This window comes from Microtus pennsylvanicus, chromosome 16 (genome assembly GCF_037038515.1).
Source record: "Microtus pennsylvanicus isolate mMicPen1 chromosome 16, mMicPen1.hap1, whole genome shotgun sequence".
Taxonomy (NCBI): domain Eukaryota; kingdom Metazoa; phylum Chordata; class Mammalia; order Rodentia; family Cricetidae; genus Microtus; species Microtus pennsylvanicus.
The window spans coordinates 36,196,296-36,213,507 of NC_134594.1; the positions used below are offsets into that span (position 1 = coordinate 36,196,296).

General features: G+C 43.3%; 1 pseudogene; it reads right to left on the reverse strand.

Annotated features, from left to right (window-relative positions):
- The window catches only part of LOC142836427 (uncharacterized), a 67,969-nt pseudogene extending 59,127 nt beyond the window's left edge, over positions 1-8,842 (reverse strand).
- Positions 8,843-17,212: the final 8,370 nt, after the last annotated feature.

Below are 17,212 nucleotides of genomic sequence, written 5' to 3' on the forward strand. Positions count from 1 at the left end.
CATTTGGCCAATTCAATAAGAGTACAGAGAGACAAGCCGCTTCGGAGCAAAAGCTTCCCAAGCCGCTGCCTGTCCCCGCCATCCACTTTTATCCCTAACTGATGTGACCCAGACAGGGGTGGGACCCCTGGGAATGAAGAGGCAGGGCTGAAGCTGACCTTGAACTTGTCACATTCGTGATGGACACACACTCTTTCAGTCACTAGGGTTTGGGGATGCTTTCTGACTGGCAGCTTAACTGAGTTGGAGGTCACCGATCCTTCGGATCCTTCGATAGGTGGCGGCTTGAAGGGCGTTCAGAATCCAAGAGGACCCTTCTGGAGAGCCTGTGGAATGGGAGTGCCTGGGTCTGACCCATTTGAAAAAAAGTTTGTGCGGTCTCTCCAAGGTTTCCCCAGAAGTAAGACATTGCCTCAAGGCAACACTTGGGGGCAGGGCGGAGTGGGAGCGGGGTGGGATGAGGATGGGGTTCGGGGGGGGGGGAGGTCGGGTTTATTTCACCAATGTCAAGGTCCTCCATGTCGGAAGGAAAGCCGTTCCTATCTGTTCTTTCTGGTGCCCCCAGCTACTTGTGTGGGAGAGAATGAGAAACACGAAGGTTCCTCAGGTCAGAAACAGCTCTTTGAATCGCCGCACAAAGCTCCTAACACGGTAGGTAAGAATGTACTGGAAAATTATGGGATGCAGATTATTTGCAGCGCAAACCCACTACAGATCCATTTTCTAAAATGCTCCCATAGCCCAGGCCCGACAAGGATGAAGAATAGGTCTGATTACACTGGAGCTCAGAGAAAGGCCACCAAGAAAGGAAACAGATTTCAGAGGTGGCCCGTAAACAAAGCGCTGCCTTCAGGAAAGTAAAGAAGCCATCCATTACCCACACAAGGTACATAATAATCAGGACAAGCACTCCATCACCCCGTGTGACGGCTAGAGGTCAGACGCTCACAAGGAAAACACGGCACAGTTTCATGCTTCCGTCACAAAGCGCCGTGCCTGACTCAGAGGACTGTTCTATCTGGAAGATTCTTGACGACCCCTGGCCTCGTGGTGATTCTTACCTTTAAGCAGCCATAGTTTTAAATGTTTTATTATTGAAACAGGCCTGAGCTAAGTTCATTATCCTTACTGACTTAAGATGGAGAACGTGAAGGACTGGGCTGCCAAAGATCTACCCTGTATCTTTTTGCTCAATGGAAAGTTGTCGTAGAAACCTAGTTTATTGCCACGGTCAACAAACACCATGAGTGGAATAATTCTTCCCTAATCTGAGTACACGTAAGAAAATGTTAGACTTCTTATTGTTATAAGATTTTATTTCTTGTTAACTTTATCTGCTTGTTCTGTTACTAAGCAGTCATTTGCGGACTGCCTACTGTGCCCCAGGGGCTATTTCTTGGTGTAGAGGAACCACAAGGATTGCCCTTCCGGTAACTGCATTGTAATGGTGGGTGCCGGAAACCAAATATGAACAAAAGAAGCACCGGGAATATGTAAAGTACATGTCCCACGGTGACTCAGGCTCAGAAAATGACAGCAGAGTATGGTATTTCTAAATGTATTTTTAACATGATTTCATTTTGTGTTTACGTTTCTTTGTTTTATTTTAATAATGAACCTATTTTTGAAAATTTTATACATGTATAGAATGCATTTTGCTTATTCCTTTCCCCAACCTCTGTAGTTTTTCTCCCACCCCTGGTATCCCACCTTCTTCCTTACAAATCTGTTTGTCCCACTGGGTTCAGTGAGGTCTGTCTGACTATAGGTTTGGAATTCTGCATTGGAGCCTGGCGGCACATTCACCAGTGGGTACACAGTAGAATGCTCCCCACAAAATAGTATTTGCCGATAGAGCAGCAGTAAGCAGTATGGCTCCATACCCTCCACACCCCCATACCTACCCCTGCACCATATCCACAGCTGACCATTGGCTGGGATAGCCTTGTGTGCTGGCTCAGTGCCAGTAAGTGCAGCTGCTGTGAGTTGGTGATTGCTATCCCATGTAGTGCTTAGAAGGCCAGACTCTGCAGCCCTTCTTCGGCTCTGTGAATACAGGGCTTCATTTATTGCGGTAGGACCGCTTACATTCCCAGACCCATGAACACCTCTTCTGTTTCCACAGAGAAGGTTCTCAAGAGAGTTACAGCAGGAAAGATAAATACACACTTGAGACAACTTCTGATGTTGCAAAACTGAGCCCCTTACTTAGGCTCAAGCCCGGGAAGTTGTCCAGCCTTATTGTCCTGCAAGGGCGCCGCTGTGCTCGGTCCAGCTAACCCAGGCCTCCTGAGGAAGTCCCTCTCACATACCTCTGGCCATTAACAAGCCATGGAATAAAAATTTCAGAGAGCTTCCCTTGCTGTAGAGGAGGAACATGTCTATAAAAGAGATAACAGCTTGGCAGAGCGATGTGCAGCTATACATTGCTTTACATGTTCAAAGGAGTATGAAGAAATGCACCTCCCGGTAAGGTATGTATACATTCCATGTGATTAGGCTTTTTCATATTTATCACTTTTTGAATGGAGTCTAATGTCCATAATTAGCAAATAACTAGCATGGCACACACAAATTTGATAGCTATTCTGAAGTGAAGGAATAACATATTTCAGCTGGCAAATGTATAGCAGATTGGAACCTTGAGATTGCCCACCTGGGTTGGCAGAATTTACCCTTTATCATTAAGGAACATTGTGAATTGAAGGGGAGTAGGCACCAGGACTTATTGTACAATACACACCCATAAGTTTTTTCAAAAGGACATCTTTGCCGCTATCCACACAGGGAAAAAAGAAATTTCAATATCATTAATCATTGAGAAAATAGAAATTAAAAAGCATGTTTAGACAGCTCACATTCACTATCATGGCCACTATCAAATAAATAAAACTACAAATAAAAATCTCAGGCACCAGTGAGGAAGCGGAGAAATTTGAACACCCAGATCAGTCATAAGCCGGAATGTAAAATACTGCAGGCATCTTGGAGTCCTTAAAATTTAAAAAAGAATAGCCATAAACTTTTAAAAAATTTTCCCTCTGTGCGTCAGATGCACTTGCTTTTCTATAGAGATGGGAACAAATGGTTTTTTACTCCAGATGGGTCACCAACCATAGACCAAAGTAAGGATTCTTTCTGCTTCCATCCAAATTGATGAATCAGTGAATGCATTAGTGTGGCTGATGGTTACTCGGGAATGTGGGTGACCTGTGATTAGCTTCATTGCTGCAAAGTCCCACACGTCATGGATGCTAGCGTTACAGAACCTGAATCATCTGGTTCCCCTTTTAGCTAAATTTTCACTCCCTATACTCTCTACCATCTCTTGGACTTCCTTGTAACTGGGGCAGGGTGGGATAGGTGGGAACAACCCCTAGAACCCCAGGCAAGGGTTCTGTGTCCTTCCACCCTCCTTTACAGGAAGTGTCCCTAGCTTCTTTACAGTCACCACAGACCTATTTATCATTGTACTGGCCTGTTTATTTGGTTGTCATGGCTACCCAGATCAAGGTCGTGTCTACTCCAAGATGGTGATAGTTTGATCATATTATGCCCAGAGGAAAATGTACCACTTCACTCCACATCCATTCCCTAAAGGTTTACTGTGAAACAGTGTGCGACTTATTTTATCACACACATTGGCAGCGGGCAGCACATTTTGCGTCTAATATAGCCCTTGATTTCATCAAGGCTATGCGATTGTCCCCCACCATCTGAATTTGTGCAAATATCCTTTTTCATGTTATCCAAGGACCACATCATTTGACACCACATTTTCCAGAATGTGTCCCTACCATTCATGGACGTGTGGCCCAACATACCTATATTGCTCTCGGTTAGCTACGTAATCATCAAAAATTTTACATTCTCTCTCTGAGACTCCACTTCCCTGTTTGTAAGACATTACGGTCAATTTCTTAAGTTTAAGCCTGCGGGGAATCTGTTTCTTGAAATGTGCTGTAGAGAAGTCCACTTTACAACGTGCTTTGGACTTCTTGTCCTTGCTGCTTCAAGACAGCCGTTCTAGCGTCACTGTAATAAAACGCACCCTGCGGAGAGTATGGCTACAGTAGAGTGAGGAGTGGAGGAAGAGTGAAGCCCCCAGCTTGGGAGTAGTCATCCTCACCAGCTAAATCGTCCCTGTAGGCGGAGACCACTTGTTGTTCCTGGCCACCCAGACTCAAAATAACTGCACAGAAACTGTATTAATTACAACACTGTTTGGCCAATGTCTTATGCCTATTTCTAGCTAACTCTTACATCTTCAATTAACCCATTTCTATTGATCTGTGTGTCACCACAAGGCTGTGGCCTACCGCGTGAGGTTCTGGCATTCCATCGTCTGTCTCCTTTGGCAGCTACAGGGCATCCCTCTGATTCCTCCTACCCTTTCTCTAAATCGCTTCCAGCCTGGCTCTATTCTGCCCTGCCATAGGCCAATGCAGCTTCTTTATTAACCAATGGTAATAAAACATATTCATAGCATACAGAGGGGAATCCCACATCACCTCCCATTGGCAAGAGAGACTTCGCTGCTTGTGTTGGCATCTTGCCACTGTCTGGGGACATAGAGACCATTTGGTAAAGGGAAGTGATACATCTTCCTGACAAAGTTCCTGCCAGGAGGGAATGCACGTAACTCAGCCCCGAGTCTTCTGTGAGCCCTGCCAAGCTGTCGGGCAGGTAACGAAACACTGGGAAGGCAGCAGTGTCAGCCCAGCCTGGTGACTCTGAACACTGCTTGCTTAATTACTTTGCCTCGTGACAAAAGCCATTCATCAAGCCTGAAATAAAGCGGTTTTAAAGTCAGAAATTTATTTGGCAGCCAGTCAGAGACTGTAATTTTGGTGGCATTGGTTTAAACAAAAACTAAGACAAAAGCAAATTGCAGAGCCCGCCAGCATTGCGTGCGCACAATGGTACTGTTGGCTTCATTTGTCTTTGTTTTTCTGATTTCCTCAACACACAATTCCACTACGTCTCTAGTCAGGTCTAACATTTTACCCTAAATAGAAGTCTACCCTATATCTCGAAGGAAGATTAAGTTTTAATTTTTCTTGCTCATCACGTATTTCTTATACGAATAATTGCAGTGAGAAGGTGGTTGAGGGAGGCCTGGAGCGGCTGATTCATGAACTCTGCAGATATTTATTGAGTCCCTACTATGCCAGAGTTTGTCACCTAGGTTGTGAGGGAGTGTGGTGGTGAGCTGGCAGAAAGATCTCTGCTTTCCTGGCGTGCACATGTGCATAGGAGGAGAGCACAGATATAGTGAGCTGCCACGGGGAGTGGTAAGGGAGAGAGACTGGCCGAGGACATTCTGGTTACCTTCTCTGTTCCTTGATAAAACGCTGTCCAAGAGCAGCCTGGAAAGGAATGGATTTTTTTATATCTTACAGTTTTCAGTCCACTATTATCATCTTCATCATCATCGTCAGCACCATAGAGGAAGGTACTCTGTGATGTGGACTATGTTCCACACAGAGATCTGTTATATCCATGTTGGATGTTAGTGAAAAGGGTTCTCTCTCTCTTTCTCTCCTTTCTGTGGTGTGTGTGTGTGTCTATGTGTGTCTCTGTGTGTGTGTGTGCACACAAGTACATATGCTATGGAGCCCCTGTGGAGGACATGAGAACAACCCCAGGTCTCAGTCCTATTCTACTTTGTTTGAGACAAGGTCTCTTTTTGTTTTCCTCTGTGTATGCCAGGCTGGGCGTCCCATGATCTGCTCTTCCAGGAGTCCTCCTGTCTCCAACTAGTATATCCCTGTAAGTGCATTGTTATCACAGGCTATTGTGGTACAGTGTCTGGCTTTTGCTTGGGTTCTGGGACTTTGAGCTGGACATTGAAACCACCCATGACATTGTGATACATTAAAACTCTGTGCCAAGATGAAGGGCACAAGGTCCGAATACGGAATTCTACTAAATTGTACTTAAAATCACCTCTTGGTGGATTCTTTTTCATTAGATGCCAGTCTCTTGTGTCTGTTAGGCAAGTTCTATACCGCTGAGTTACAGCCTCGGCTTTATCTAATTGCTCATTTCCCACATTGAAAAGATGCTAAGTAGAGCCCAGGTGTTTTATCCAGAGGATTCTAGACTAGATGGTTGGCCCGTAGCTTTATTAGTTCATTATTCTAGAAAGTTCTGTGGTTCTGCTTTTTGGCTACTGCGCTCTGTGCAGTGCGTTTCATCCTTTGCCACCCATCGATCACGTTCTGGGTCTTTTAATGAAAACACAGTGAAGACAACCGCGCTATTTATAATTTTCTTCCTGGAGTCATTTCAATTAAAAGTTAATTAAATGTCTTCACATCATAATTTTAAAGCATTCTTTCTGCAGTCGTGAGACGGCGTGAGCGCTGTAAGTCCCCGAGTCTACAACAAACCCCTGAAAGTGCCTTTTGAAATGTCACAGTGTGTCCCGACAGCATTGCGTAAGCACAATGAATGCTTTCACAGCTTTAGTGATTATATTAATATAGTATTGGAGAGATGAGCTTGGGATTAGTGAAAGTTCAGTTATTCTTGATGTATTGAATGTTCGTGGCCTGAACATCTAGTATTGGATTCTCTAAGTTGAACAAATGATTAAAAAAAGAAAAAAGAAAAGAAACTGCCCATGCGAATGCTTGAGGTCTGGGCCGCCACCTGGGTCCATGTTAGTGTCTAAGGGTCACTGCTTATCTGAGTGGCCTATGTCGTCTAAAACTGAGCTACTGCTGAGGGCCCTGTCTGAGTCTGTTCGCCTTCTATAGCTGGGGTCTGTGTTGATGTCTGTAACCAGTGTTACCACCGGGAGCCATAGAAACCATGCGTGATGCAATCAGAGGGCCATTGTTGAGCCGGCCCTGGGGAAGCTGGCCCTGCCCCTCACTGGACACTGCCACTAGAGTCCCACGCGTCCCAACCCTCAGGGCAGAGCTGCTTTACTCAGGAGAGCTAGCCCCGCCCTTTACCATGGGTGTGGGAGAACCAGCCCTGATGATAGGGGCCTAGTAGACCTGGATCCGCCCCTCGCCTGAGGGGAAGGCGAGCTGAATCGAGGTTCTTGAAGCGAAATTCCTAAAGAATCAATAGAGGAATGTCGGTTCCTATTCTTCAATACCTGTACAGAATATACTGATGGTGTTAGAGCTGGCAGGTGTATCACAGTTACATCTGATGCTGTAGATTCACCAATTAGAGGTATGAATACATCGACGAGGTTGCGTTTCCTTTGTTCTTGAGATTCTGTGAGGCCGTATTTTACATATAGGCAAAAGAACACCTGCCAAAGAGTAATAAAATTTCATCTTATGTGTGAATGACAACTCAAATACTTCAACTGAAAGCCTCAAGAATTGTTGTTAACTCAGAAGGGGAAGTTTACCTCCAGTTTCGTGGGAGCCACTTCAGCAATGAAGAGCGAAGAAAACCGCTGTACTTTGTCGCGAGAGGCACTTCTGCGAATGATGCTGATCGTGGCTGCATCTCCGTCTGAGCAACCATTCTGGTATAATTGGTCCTTTCTGTAGCTAGAAATTAATACCATGTACACACTTAGCCGCCGATGGCGCTGCTCCCGGTACTAGTTCTGAAAAAGAGACTGGGAAAGGAAGGTAGTGGTCATGAGCCACGAACATACCTACAGCAGCTAATTTCAGAGAACGCACTTTCTAGAACGCAGTAGAGGATGCCAAGGAAATAGAAAACCGCACTAAAGCAAACGATGCTACAATGGTTGTAGATTTATGTGCCAGCATCTTCAGACTTTCTATGTATTCCAGTAGGAAAATTAGTCATGAATTACGCAAGTTTTGATTTATGCGAAGTCTTCAGCAATTTATCTCTTACATAAAATGCATTCTTCTATGCTGGGCTTACTCCATACTTCCCCTATGACTGAAGTGTTATGAACAATTAAGATAGGGCTTTGAAGTTTTTTTTTTTACTTTTTCACAATTTATAAACAAGAATTTTGAGTCAGTTGCTTGAAATTCAAGAACATATTTCTCAGCAAAAAGTCCTAGTTAGGAACTCACATTATTGATTTTATACACATACACACACATACGTATGCACACATACACACACATAGGAACTCACATTATTGATTTTACACACATACACACACATACATATGCACACATACACACATTCACACATACACATACATCCACACACACATACACCCACACACATACACACTCACAAACACACCACACACATACACACACATATACACTCACACACATACACATACATCCACACACACATACACCCACACACATACACACTCACAAACACACCACACACATACACACTCACACATATACACTCACACACATACACACACTCACAATATACACACACATACACACGCTTACACACTCACACATACACACAATCACACATACGTATACACTCACATAAACACACTCACACACAGTATTTTGCGTGTTAGTACTATTTTAATTTGGTATTTTCAGCATCTTCAGAGCAATCTCCTTAAATTTGTAAAAGTGAATTCCAGAAAGCACAGAAGTTGAGGTCAAAGACCCTCTTTGAAGGTGGCAGTCCAGGATCCAGATATACTACAGACTCCAAAGCCCACGTTTTGTTTGAAAGCCCTTGGGTTCCTGGGAAGTCAACAGATAGGCATTACGATTCAATACTTCTGAAGTTCGGTTGGTCCATGTACTTGTTCAGGGGAATGGAAGGTTCATGTTTTCTACCAGACAACCATCCTGCTGACCCTTCCTCCATTCCTTCCAGGGTCATTTGCCCCACAGCCACATCAAGTTTCTCTAGAAACAAGTGACTCCTTTCCTCTTACCGTGTGATCAGCATCCATGGCTTTGCCAGCACCCCTCCCAACAGAAAACAGCTCTGGAAATGCGTGTTTCTCTCCCCAGTGTTTCCTCTTGAGAGTGGGGGTGGAGTAAACTCCATCCAGCCTGGAGGAAATCGTGCTGACCCTCGCGGTACATCTCCTCCGAGTTTCTGAAGCATCACCGCCCGTTTCTCAGCCTAGCACTGAGCATGTGCACAATTGGAGAAGACCCGGGCTCTGTTTCCAATCCCACACCTCCTCTCCTGTCTCTTTCTGTGGTTCTTCTCACCAATGGTGCAGGGAACTCCAGGCTCACATGGACTTTTCAGAGACACCAGGAGCCTACACAAACTCACTGGTTCACCAAGTTAGGCTGGAGTGGATTTGTTTCTTTGATCTGATGTTGGTGTCATATTTGGGGTGAATAGAATGTTGCTTGCCTCTTTCCAGAAAATGTCTTACAGCATTCATGCTGTGGGCTTCTGTGCCGTTGTGGTATGTATGGGTCTGGTTACAGGTACAGGAAAACAATAGGTCAAATCAGCTCCCATAGGTCAACTCTGCTCCCAGTGTGAAAATCACACAGACAAGGAACCTGGAGGAAAGGGAATTGTGGTGAGAAAGTAAAGCAGGATTAGTAGAAGGCAGAGTGAGGAAACAGGAACCACCCTACCCTGGTAGGGACTCTGGGGTGAGACACTAAGGGTGTTCCTAAACAGGGGTCCCGTCCCTTACTATGTTGCTCCTGTGCATCCTCTCAAATTCTACTAGTCTTCAAGGCTTCATTCAAAACTACCCGAGCAATGCTTTCATTTCTTAAGCTTCCAAGGCCTTAATCTGGCTTTCTATTGCATGTAAACACATAGCCAGGCTCTTTCTGATTGACAGCCATGCCACGTTCAGATTTTAGTTAATTCATTGCACATGTTCTTTAAGGGAGAAGATATAATAAAAAAAGAGAAAGTTTTAGCAAAGTGATGAGGTTGAATATTTTACAATAAAAATTGAAACTACAGATCATAGTACTTTCACCAAATGTAAACAATGACAAAGTACATTAAAAGAAATGTAGAGACTCTCTAGGCCCTAGCCCCTAGAGGGTCATTCTGCACTTCGTCCCAACCCAACAAAGCCCCAGAGACCTGGAAGCAGCCTACCCTACACTCCCAACCATCCCCCACAGCATCTGGATCACCAGAGCCTTGGCCCCACCTACACCTGGAGGGGCTTCAGTACCTTATCAGTGCCCATTAGAAGCATGGATGGCCTGAACCTGGAAGAAGAGTGGCTACTGTGGGACAATGATCTTGTACCCTGTACATATTTATCACTTGTATTGGTTTAATAAAATACTCATTGCCCAGTAGCCAGGCAGGAAGTATAGGCTGGGCAACCAGAATAGGAGAATTCTGCTCAGTCTGGAGTTGTTACCCAGACCCAGAGGAAGCAAGATGAGAATGCCTTACTGATAAAAGGTACCAAGCCATGTGATTAACACAGATAACAATTATGGGTTAAAGACCTAAATTAGTTGTTAAGAGGTCTGAGCTAATAGGCCAAACAGTTTATAATAAATATAGGCCTCTGTGTGTTTCTTTGGGACTGAATGGCTGCGGGACTGGGTGGGATAGAAACCACTGTCAACAAGCCACAGGCCCTACCAGCACCAATTGGAGGAAGAGATGGGCAGAAGACAGTGTGAGAACACATTGAACAACATGAAGAGCAATATGGCACCACCAGAAACTAGGGGTTCTGCATCTTTACGGCCTGAACATCCCAACACAAATGAAGCAGAAGAAAATGACCTTAAAAATAGCTTTATGAAGATGATAGAGAACCTTAAAGAGGAAATGAAAAATTCCCTTAAAGAAGTGGAAGAAAAGACAAACAAAATATTGGAAGAAATCAACAAATCCTTTAAGGAAAGGAAAGAAAGCCAAGAATAAAAAAACAAACAGGTGAAGGAAATGGTTCAAGACTTGAAAACGGAAATAGAGGCAATAAAGAAAACACACAGGGAATTCTGGAAATGGAAAATCTGGGTAAATGATAAGGAACTACAGATGGAAGTTTAGCCAACAGAATTTAAGAGATGGAAGAGAGAATCTCAGGTGGAAGATACAATAGGGGAAATAGATACATTGGTCAAAGAGAATGTTAAATCTAACAAACTCTTAACACAAAATATCCAGGAAATCTGGGACACCATGAAAAGCTCAAACCTAAGAATAGGGATAGAAGGAGAAGAAGTCTAGCTCAAAGGCACAGAAAATATATTTAACAAAATCATAGAAGAGAATTTTCACAACCTAAAGAAGGACATACTGATGAAAGTGCAAGAAGCTTACAGAACACCAAATAGATTGGACCCCCCCCCAAAAAAAAGAAGTTAAAAAGTCCCCTTGCCACATAATCAAAACATTATACATACAGAATAAAGAAAGAATTTTAAGAGTTGTAAAGGAAAAGGTCAAGAAACATATAAAGGCAGACCTATCAGAATTATACCTGACTTCTCAATGGAAAATCCAAAAGTCAGAAGGTCCTGGATAGATGTTCAACAGATACTAATAGATCATAGATGCCAGCCCATATTACTATATCCAGCAAAGCTTTCAGTCACCATAGATGGAGAAAACAAGATATTCCATGACAAAACCAGTTATAAACAATACCTGTCCATAAATTCAGCCCTATAAAAAGTACTAGAAGGAAAACTCCAACCCCAAAAAACTAGAGAGAGAGAGAGTATTACCACCACCACCACCACCAACAACAACAACAACAAAAACCCAAAAAACCAGGTACTAACAATCACTGGTCATTAACATCTCTTAATATCAACGGTCTCAATTCACTTGTAAAAAGGATCAGGCTAATAGAACGGATACGAAAACAGGATCCATCCTTCTCCTGCATATAAGAAACACAGGACAACTTCAAAGATAGAAATTACCTCAGAGTAAAGGGTTGGGGAAAGATTTTCCACTCAAATGGACCTAAGAAACAAGCTGGTAATAGTTATCCTAATATATTGCAAAATAGACTTCAAACTAAAAGTAGTCAAAACAGATGAAGGGCATTTCATATTTGTCATAAAAAAAATCCATCAAGATGAAGTCTCAATTCTACATCTATGCCCCAAATACAGTGGCACCCACCTTTGTTAAAGAAACTTTACTAAAGCTTAAATCATACATCAAATCTTTTCCTTCACTTGATTTCCCCAACTTGCTTTTTCCTTGCTATCCCATAGTTAAGCCCTCTAGTCATTAGAATTTTACCATCTTTGCTCAGTAATGTCAGCATCATTCCCTGGATCAAGCCCTGCAGAGCTCGGACAAGAGAATATTGCTTGATCACTGTGAGGTCTGACTACAGGGGTCCACAGAATTTCTTCATTCAACATGACCTAAAGAAGTAATTGCTCCTTCAGCCATGCTCCTGAGGAAGTTGGTGCCCGGAGAGAGCATGGTACAGGCGTGCCCAGCTTTGAAAGGCTGCCTAGCGAATGCGCACAGGGATTTATGCATGTGCACAAGGGCTTATGTGTCGTATGCAGGTAACGTGACCGTGCTGCATGTAGGTCAAGTAGGTCTTTAGGACCCTGGGTGGCGCAGCCCTAGAACCCTGACATGCCAGCCAAAGTGCTGGTTGATGAGAGAGAACCATAACAAGAAGTATTTACCAAACGACCATCATAACAGGTGTTGCGCTACATGCTGAGGCAAGGGTTGTGAACAATGGAGATACTCCTGCTCCTGAGAAACGGGAAATCCCATGTAGGGAAGGGTTGATATTAAGTAAATACCGTGGTAGAAAAGTCCGTATGTGATATATGATAACAGAATGGAAATTATAATGGAAGGAGAGATTCAGTTAAGGAGTTGGGGCAGGCTGCTGTAGGTCCAGACCTAAGTTAAATCCTAGCAGATGAGTGGATGTGTTCAAGGACAGCAGGACTGCAGGACAAGGAACTGCAAGCCCTTAGTAAGCAAGACTGGGTGACGGAGCTGTGCAGGCAAAGGAAAAAGTTGAGATTTTATCTTAGGGGATTTTTGAATAACCTGCAAGAGAGAACACAGCTAACATTTTCTGAAGTCATGTCATACAATGGTGGAAGACAAATTGGAATCAAGTAAATGTGAGCAAGCAAGACACCATTGCTGAGAATTAGACAGGAGATGGGGTGTCTTGGAAGAGAGAGGAGGATGTTAGAAAGACAGAGGTATTTAACTCTGTTTTGTAGGAAGCGTTCCCGAGAGTGGCTGAAGAATTGGGCATTTGGGAGTTGCGGAATCAAAGTCTCCAGGGATGGCCAGGTTCCTGCTCAAGGGGACGAGGAAGAGAAACAGAGCTTGACAGGGACACTAAGAAACACAAATATAGGACATCCTTTCTGAATATCTAGAAGTGGATACTCAGAACTGAATACTGCTTTTCTGGTTCAACCTTTCCTATGTTCTAAGCAGCTGTAGGATATATCTATCGGGAAGGGAAATGAAATTTACATTTGTAATCTTCATGTTTTGATTTTTAATGACAAACGTGTCGTTGGCTGTTACCCTGCTCAGTAGCTGCTGCACAGAGCTTGAGACAGACAGAAATATATTAACCACCAGGCATTCATTCTGCCGCGCTCCGATGAGGGAAGTGTGGGAAATGAGTTGCACATCTAATGAAGAAAATCTACTTGGCATTCCATGACAGAGACGCTGGCTAGATTCCTCAGACTGGGGGATATAAAGAGCGGTGAGAATAGAAATCTATTTATCCTTCCTGAGTGTGAAAAGATCATTAAGATTCATTTATATTGGAAACCATTTTTTTTTCAGTAGAAGGAAAGATTGAAGGCAGAACAAGTATTCAAACTTGCCAGTGGTTTCTTTTTTGATCGCTGTTGAGATGTTTCCAGAATCCACACTTGGCAGCATCAGGCGATTGCTAGTGGGCCCATTCATACGAGGAAGGTAGTACTTTTTCCTTGGCCTGGAAAGGAGTTAGTTCTTTCAAGTCCTGTGAAGGTGTTTATTGACATGAAAAGAGCGATTTGAGTTCTTTAGGCTCATAATGGGTAGAGATAAGATACATATTCTTAGGTTTCTCAGAACATATAGAGAACATAATCATAAATATAAATTCATAAACATAAGTCATCTGATATTCTTCACAGTTGGGGCAAGGTGAATGAGGAATTTAAGGGTTATTTAAAAAGGGCCATTTAATTATTTTTTATCTAACTGATAACCTGAATGAAATAACATCAAATGTGTAACTATTTCCACCAGACTGGCAACGAGTCGCCAGTAATTCCAGTGTCAATATGTTGTCGATCACACACATAGAAGAATATTATAGCTTGTCTGTTTATAGATTACACGCCAAAACACATATGTGGAAAAATGTGAGCTTGCAATCTATTCTTCACCTATTATTTATGAAACACAAAAGCTAAGCATGTCAAAAGGATTTTATTAACTTACTATCTAGCAGAAAAAGTTTTTGAGAGTGCCATGCAAATTTAAGGTTTTAAATTATTTAACATATGAAAATCCATCTGTGTTACTATTCGTGTAAGGAAAGACTTTCTTCGTGCCTTGGCAGGGGAAATCAGCTTCATTTTCCACGTCAAAACTTAATAATTAGCAAGTATGATGCATCCACTTAATAAATTCCCTATGAATAACAGAATTGTCTCTGAGCAACTTAGTGTTTTTGAAACCTTTCTTTACAGAATTGCAACATTTTAGATTTCAAATAGGTCGTTGAAGCAATGGTGAGGTCAGAGAGAGGGGTAAGTCTAGCTATAGGATGTAAGCCAATTGCATGAAGTATGAGTGACTGTCTTTGAAAATAGTAGGTGATATTCATATTTATTTTCATCATTCTAGTATATCACTGGAGCTGTTAGAGCTGTCCTTAAAAATAACAGAAACTTCCCATCTCCTGAGTCTGTAAGTGCCCACCCTAGGGGTTGGAGGTTTGCTTTCTTCCTGAAGACTTCAGGGGAGGATTTCTTCTGGTTTCTTCCAATTTCTGGTGGCTCTGCATATTCCTGGCTTATGACAGCATCACTCCAACCTCTAGCCTCCACTCCACACACACACATGAGCACATATGCATATGTCCACACACACACACATAAACATGCACACATACCACACACACAATGTCATTTTAAAGTACTACTTGAACTTAAGTGATGCAGAGTGTCAGTGCAATTAGATTTATAGACGGCAGCTTCCATATACAGAGTATTAAGATGTTAACCTAAGTCAATTCCCTTTACAAGTTAGTGCACATCCTCACTCTGAAACAGGCACTGAACAATATCCAGCCCAGATATTAAAGAAAAACTCTTTAATAGCAATCTCCACATTCACAACCATATCAGTCATATTCTATGAATTATAGAAAGCCCCCGATTCTGAGCATCAGAAGCATCTAGGGAAGAAAGCTCACCATGCATGTGAGTAAAATTCCTGACATTTACAACATGTGTTAAAATGCAGAATTAAAGATTAACCAGCCGTAGGAGCAAAATTTGAGGTCCTTTCTTAGTTTTCACCAATGCTATCATCAGATACCTTAAAGCAGCCAGCATGTGAAGCCTCAGCTTGGAGTGAACAAATATGTAAATATGTAAGTAAACTTTAAGCCTGTGGTAGTTTGAATGTAATTGCCCCCCTCCCATAAGCTCATACGGAGTGACACTATTGGGAAGTGTGGCTTGGTCGGCCTAGGTATGGCTTTGTTGGAGGAAGTGTGTCACAGTGGGGGCGGGCTTTGAGGTTTCTTATGCTCAGGATACTACCCAGTGTCTCAGTTCATTTCCTGTGCCTTCAGATCAAGATGTAGCCAGCACCATGTCTGCCTGCCATGATGATAATGGTCTGAACCTCTGGACTGAACTGTAAGCTGCCACCTCTGTTAAATGTTTTCCGTTATAAGAGTGGCTGTGTTTTTAGCATTTCTTCACAGCAATAGAAGCCCTAAGACAGAAGTTAAGGCCTAAGATTTATAAGTAGGTTGATGGGTAAGTTTATGGGGCTAGAGAGATGGTTCAGTGGTTATGAGCATGTAATTAATACTTGTTATAATAAGAAAAAAACAGTGGGAAGGAGTCATGCCATACAACAAGGCTCACATAGGAGGTTATTGGACGAGGAGAGAGAAGGGACAGAAAAGGGGGCAGAAAGGGGGGGCAGAAGGGAGCAGAGTTTGATCCCTGGGGACAAGAGTGGTGGAAGAAAAAGAGATGGGAGGTAGGCTAGGCCCGCCTGTTATAATGAACATAGCGAATGTGCACAGGGGATGTTTTAGTGCCTGCTGCTAAGGAGTATCCTGTCAGGACCCCGAGGGCAGGCCAGTACAGATGCCTGAATACTAACACTACTCTTCTGGCCGTCCTCAGTTCAGTTCCCAGCAACCAACCACAAAAGGTGATTCACAGCCATGTGTAATTCCAGCTCCCGGGGACCAAATGTCCTCTTATGGACCCCACTGACACCTGCACTCATGTGTCACCCATCCAGAGACATCCACACATACACCTAATTAAAGATAGAAATATTTTAATTGGGAACGCTGGTTTGTGAGGTAGGGCAGCTGGGGCAGGGCTAGGTTGAGAGCAGGAGCTGTGTAAAGTATGCTAATATGTTTACCAGCTGGACTTGACCTTCCCAATAGTTAGAGTCTGATTATTAAGACTCACAGTAACACCTGCTCCCATCCTCTGTCTAAATCAGCCTAGATGTTAATAGCATCCTTCAGTCTCACAATAAATCTGGGTTCCCCCTGCCAATAAGGAGCTCCCTGCCTAGACTCTGGGAGTCAGTGAGGGGCTCTTCTTTTAGGAGTGAGTCACAAACCGAGCAGGAAGGCTCTGGCTCCCTTGTCTCTCCCAGCTTATCTAGTTAATCAATACCTGTATATCAGCCTAGAGTTGGAAAAAATGGAAAGGAAGATAAATTATAGTTGCTGAGTAAGATGGAGCCTTCAGATTCATGGAGGCCTCTGAGGGAGATGCAAGGTCTAATCGGCAATTCTTATCCCCTTGGCAGTGGCTCGGGTGATGAATGAGGAAGGACTGATGGACACAGGGTGACAGGCCTGCTGCCTCCAGAGTGATGAGCTTGCAGCCAAGCGCACCCTGTCACTTTCCTGGAAAAGGAGAAATCGGTTTAACTCTCTCCTGTTTTCCTGGACCTGCCAAATAATACAAATCCCATTTTACGAAAGGGATTTAGGAGTTGCTATTTATCATTTCAGCTTGGTCAGAAGAGAGATTTAATTCCCCCAAAGTGTTTGGGATTTAAATAAATAATCCATGCAAAAGCCAGCTAGAAGAGGCCCTGTGTGATGGCACACAGCTGTGTGTGGAGACAG